This window comes from Patiria miniata, unplaced genomic scaffold, assembly GCF_015706575.1.
Source record: "Patiria miniata isolate m_02_andy unplaced genomic scaffold, ASM1570657v1 HiC_scaffold_6, whole genome shotgun sequence".
NCBI lineage: Eukaryota > Metazoa > Echinodermata > Asteroidea > Valvatida > Asterinidae > Patiria > Patiria miniata.
In genome coordinates this window covers 14,290,251-14,295,756 of record NW_024037073.1, presented here as the reverse complement: position 1 = coordinate 14,295,756, position 5,506 = coordinate 14,290,251, and the positions used below count along the sequence as shown (strand labels likewise).

Genomic DNA, 5,506 nt, shown 5'->3' with positions numbered 1-5,506 from the left:
GTTTTCCAAATTTTAATCTTATTTTACCCACGAAATTCTTTAATAATAATTTTATGCTGGAGGATGTTTTCAGGCATATCGATTTCTTAGCTACAGCTATAAAACGTACATTAATTTGTTGCAAGCCATATTTGTTGGAACTGCATTTCGAAATCGACAAATCATATTAACGTGTACAAAATCACCGTATTACCACATGGTCGGCTTCAATGGTTTTGTTCTCTGACAACGTTGGCAGTTATAATCCTTACAAGATGTTCAACCACCTAACCAACAATCCCACAACGACAGCAATCAATGGATAACTTGCGTAGTATATAATATCCGGTACTCGAGTCCCATGTTCAACCGACTCGAGATTCACGTTGTCAACCAATTCTGGATTTACTTTATTTTCCTTCCTGATTTTAGGCTTTGGAGGAAAATATCTGTTCAGAATTCCGGAGTAGCACTTTTGCACAGAGGCCTTCCAGAACTTATCGGCAGCAACTTGCCAGGTGGAGCGTGTTGTCTTCGAGACTTCCGGGATGAGGTATGTCATGGGCTTGGTTGGGTCTTCATGGTCAATGCGGATGAACCCATGATCCTCCAGCATTGCTACAATGGACGACACGGGGATTTTTACCACCTTGACGGTGCACAGTGATAGCAATTCTCGCTGAAGCTCTTTGAGCGGGACCGGGTGCGGGTGAGTCTGCGCGCCGGTGGAATAGCCTTCAGTTTCTGTGTCATTTTCACACGGGGTTATACCTCGGTACCGATCAAGCCAGTCCGAGACTTTGCCTATGATTTCACTTTTCTGTGCTCCCGTGGTTAGGACGAGGACGGCGTTCTGCGTCTGCAACTTTGATGTGAGGTGCTTCACTACCATCGCCGCAAATCCCCGGGCTTGGCCAGTGATGCGCCATCGCCTTACTTCCGCAGCCTTGCTTGAACCGTTCAACTCATCCACGGATTCCTCCGTCACACCGAGTAGTCCCTCTGCTGACAGTGGTATCGTTTGAGGACACTCTTTCGAAACTCCAATGGCAACTTCTTTCACGTGTATGCCCCGTTTGCTCCGACTTTTAGGCTTACATGCCATTCTCACCTCTAGAATCGGTCGTTGTCGAAGCAGTGTTTGGTGCTGCAGCAGCAACATCGCGGGAGGGATGACGTACACGAGGTGTCGCGCTGGCTCCAGAATGGAGGCTAAATCGTCCAGATTTCGAGGCCTTTCGTTTGATTCGATTTCGCTCAGGAGACACAGTGCGTATACCTCCGCCACCTCGAGTGTTGCAGGCAGCCTCGACTTGCCGAAAATGAAGGTGTCTTCATCATGAAACCTATACTTCGAGTTCTCGAAGTATACTACAGCTCTCAAAACCATCGTAGTCTCCGAAAAGCCGTGTCCGCAAAGGACCGACGTGTATTTCTGGAGAGTATCTTTCAGATCGAACAGGTCACGGGATAATGGGAGAAAATACGAGACCACTCTGTCTCCATCCACTTGCAGGAAACCCATGTCTTGAAGACTTTTGATCATCAAGCCCATATCGAGTTTGTGCTCTTTCCGACAGCGTTGGTGCAGTTCCTCCAGGAGAGATTCCTCAGTTCCTTCTGGGCAGCTCTGAAGCCAGCCGATGACACCTGCATGCATGCTTTTCTCAACGTCTGCTGGCGGGTATTTAAAGTGTTTTTTGCCCTCGTGGAATTCGCGCTTGACTTGATCCCAGAATTTGTCGTCTATAGAGGCGTAAGGCGTGTAAACTTTTTTCTTGGATAGGAGTTCCAACCGAGGTGGTGACCTCTCCGACAGTGAGTTTGCTAATTCAAGTGCTTCCATGGGGTTGAGATACGGAAGGACTGTCGTACATGACTTAAGAGTTGCAGATAGCTTGCTTAAGGTCTTGGGTTTACCTTTCCCCATTGAAACCAGCCGATTCGTTGCCTTAGCAATCAAGCCAGCATTGTCAGTTCTGGCTTTATCCTCCACAGTCCCATTTTCACCAATGCCCGGTGCCATCGTTCAACTCTTGTAAACTGACGAATTATTTCAGGGTAATCCGAGTTTGGTGCTTTTTGTCCATTCCAAATGGCTTATATTTACGTTTACAGTTTTTTTTTGTACTGCAACGTTTCAGTTGGCGACTCAGTCCGGCGCACTATAGATTAATTAGCATTTACTTCCCGGTTCATTCTTGTCGTCCTTTACAGTATTGAAGGGTATAGCGTGTAGTAAATGTGAACCGATCCCGCGTTAGTGCGGTTTTACATTGGCTGCACAGTCGCGAGGATCGGAACAGTCATTCAAGGCACATAGTGTATGGATACACGAGACTGCATTGCCAATTTCCTGTCTCCTTATCATATTCCAACTACACTATTTATGTCCGTCCACACATGACGTAGCCGACTTTGAACAAATCGTGAACAAAATTCTCCGAGTCTGCCGCTTTTATAGTAAATTCCCCATAGACATTTTCGCACAATCTATTTCATTTGATGGTGCAATCCTGTATGAGGTAACCCCAATAACAGCTGACTGCGCACAAACGTACACAGCTATTCGACTGCACTGTTGACGTTGTAAACAATGTAACCGAGATTATAATCGTCTAGCGGTCAATTACATCGTGGAACGTCATGCTAGTACACAATGGCTGATATGGATGTCGCAGTGTTGTGCAATATTTTAACGTATACTTGTATATAGCTATATAGATCTGCAATTGTCAAGTCACGTTTGGCCATGGCTTGATCCATGGATGCATGAACAATGTATGTCTCATGCAGATCTATTAATTGTGTACTATAAATATAATATAGGCCTAGTGCCACAATAAAGCACGATTTAAAGTTGGGTTCCCTGTCCTCTTCAAGCAAATTCTCTTTTTGTTATTCATACATTTTCAACTTGTATGCTTTTTGCCTGCCCAAAAAACCTCTTCTCCCCCCTTTTTGGACGTCTGCAACCCTCTGAATTTAAAAAAAAAAAAATTTGGGCACAAAGCAGATCGGATTTGCGACCAAACTGGCTCCCGGTCCGGTATTCGATACTGATTGCGGGGCGGGAACCAGCCTACCGATATGCGAGGAGGGAATTATTGTCTCTTGCAACCAATAATTAGAAATTGTAAAGTAATAATTCAACACGCCTGGGCCGATCATTTTTTTTTGGTCGATGTCTCAGTCAAAAGTGAATAGCTTTGTATTGGCAGAAAATTTGCAATTTAGAAAGGCAATCTATTTTTGGCAGGATGAAACTTGAAAATATTATGGGAAATGGATGCATAGCTGTCTTGACACGTGCAGACATGATATTGTACGTGCAGCACAGGCTGAAAGCTACAGTCCGTCATAGATGGGGGTCAGGGTTACGCCAGGAATCACACCACGCATTAATTAGGCCGATAACCACGGTAACACTTGGCTTCGTGCACGGAATGGTCCCCCTCCACCCCGGCCCCTTGCCCATCGCAACAAAATGCACCACGGACTGTTAACTATGACGCTGAAAAAACCTGAAAAACAGTCTGTTTTCAATACTGACCTTTTTCTGTTTTCAAAGTTATTTGTGTAATACTGTAAAACAAAAATCATTGATCGTTATACTGTAATAAAGTTTACTAAACTGATAAAACGGAATAACCGTATTTATCTTAATACCGTTTGACGGTTTTACAAAACTGTAAAACGACAAAACGGTCACTAGTTGGATCTTTTACTGTTTTTGTTTATGAGAAAATCCAAAACGGGAAAATGAAATAACGGTTATGTACTGGGATTGTCCACGGCCTGCATCCATATTGCCAGTATGTTTCATCATTTTGCGCATACATCCGCCAGCACTTGCTCAGGCATGCACGTTCTGATAAGTCTTGTACACGTTTCCTCTACAATATAAACTCTATATATTTCAAAACAAATGGCGCGTGCGGAACCTGACTACGTTCCAAACAAATAGTTTATAAGTGACCATTTTCTTGCGCGATCATCAGACGAGGTGGCCGAGTGGTTATGGCGATGGATTGCTATTCCATTGTGCTCTGCACGCGTGGGTTCGAATCCCATCCTCGTCGCCATATATATCTTTTTATTATAGCAAAAAAGCTTACCCTCAATCCAAACCACACATTCAAAATATAAAACCCTTTTTATTTGCATTCAGAGCTGAATACGAGACGTTTGGTTTTTTTGGGAAACGAGTCAAAAATACTCGGGTTCAGTTTATTTTCTACAATAACAGTACACGCACCTCGTGAAAATTAAAGAACAAAAGTTTCTTCCTTTTCTCTTTGATTTTCGTTGCCAACAATATTTGCAATAATATCTGCATCCCTTCTGAGTTTTGGATTAAAAAAACGCACTTTATACAGGGTGCCCCCCCCCAAAAAAAAACCCCGGACCGGCATACTTCCACTAGGCGGCCTACATGTAGGCCTACCTTTATTAGAATCAAACCACGTGAACCGATACACTGTAAAAAGGTTGGACAAAACACTGTTGCAATATAATTTACCCAGTATATTGGTATGAACCCACGACCTCCTGCTTTCTAGTGTGGATGTCTTACCACTCGACCACCGAGCTAACGGGATCGGTTGGCCAGTTCGAATCTGATGTACGTAGCAGCGGGTACCGCATAAACTATTATAAGATGGAATTTTGCGTCGGGGTGATATCAATCAATTTAGGTTTTTGCCCTTCACCGACGTTTTTAAACACTGTATACTCAGTGTGTTACCTCCCGAGTGAAAGTTGCAAAAGATCACTCGGGTGGGACTCGAACCCACGACCTCCTGCTTTCTAGTGCAGATGCCTTACCACTTGACCACCTAGCTAACGGGATCGGTTGGCTGGTTCGAATCTGATATACATAGCAGCGGGTACAGCATAAACTATTATAAGATGGAATTTTGCGTCGGGGTGATATCAATCAAATTAGGCTTTTGCCCTTCACCGACGTTTAAACACTGTATACTCAGTGTGTTACCACTTTTCTTTCTAGATAACTTGACTACAGAAGTGAGATTTCGTCAGGAAAAAACAATCGAATTTATTAATAAGGACCACGGTAAGATTTAGAATTATGTCGAATTCCCATCTTGTGTCAATATGCTATCAAAAATAAATTGCTGAATGCGCAACCTCAATAAAAGAACTATGACAAGTAGTGAGTACACAAACAGGCAAGTGTATTTCGCATGGAAACGATTTCTAGTCCAACGTTAATTTGATTCAGATTACCTCCGCGACAAAAAGAGTAAACGAATAGGCCTAACACTACAATCTCTCCGACTTCTCATTCCGATCCAAGTCTTCATGAAAGTGGGGCATATAGGGGAAACATTTGGGGGAATTGTGTCTTTGAGGCACTAAGTCGAAGTAGTCTTCTCTTAAGAAAGATATCTGGCTATAGGGTCATCGCAGATTTGTCCTGTGAAAAAAAATATAAGAATATAGAATGACAAGCAATTACCTTTAGCTGCCGTTGCTTATTATTCTACTTACATGTTTTTCAAAG

The 5,506-nt window shown here is 43.2% G+C and overlaps 1 non-coding gene across 1 annotated transcript; it reads left to right on the top strand.

Moving 5' to 3' along the window:
- The first annotated feature begins 3,979 nt into the window (after nt 1-3,979).
- Nucleotides 3,980-4,061, top strand: Trnas-gcu. The gene has a single exon. It is a non-coding gene; the product is annotated as a tRNA-Ser (tRNA).
- Nucleotides 4,062-5,506: the final 1,445 nt, after the last annotated feature.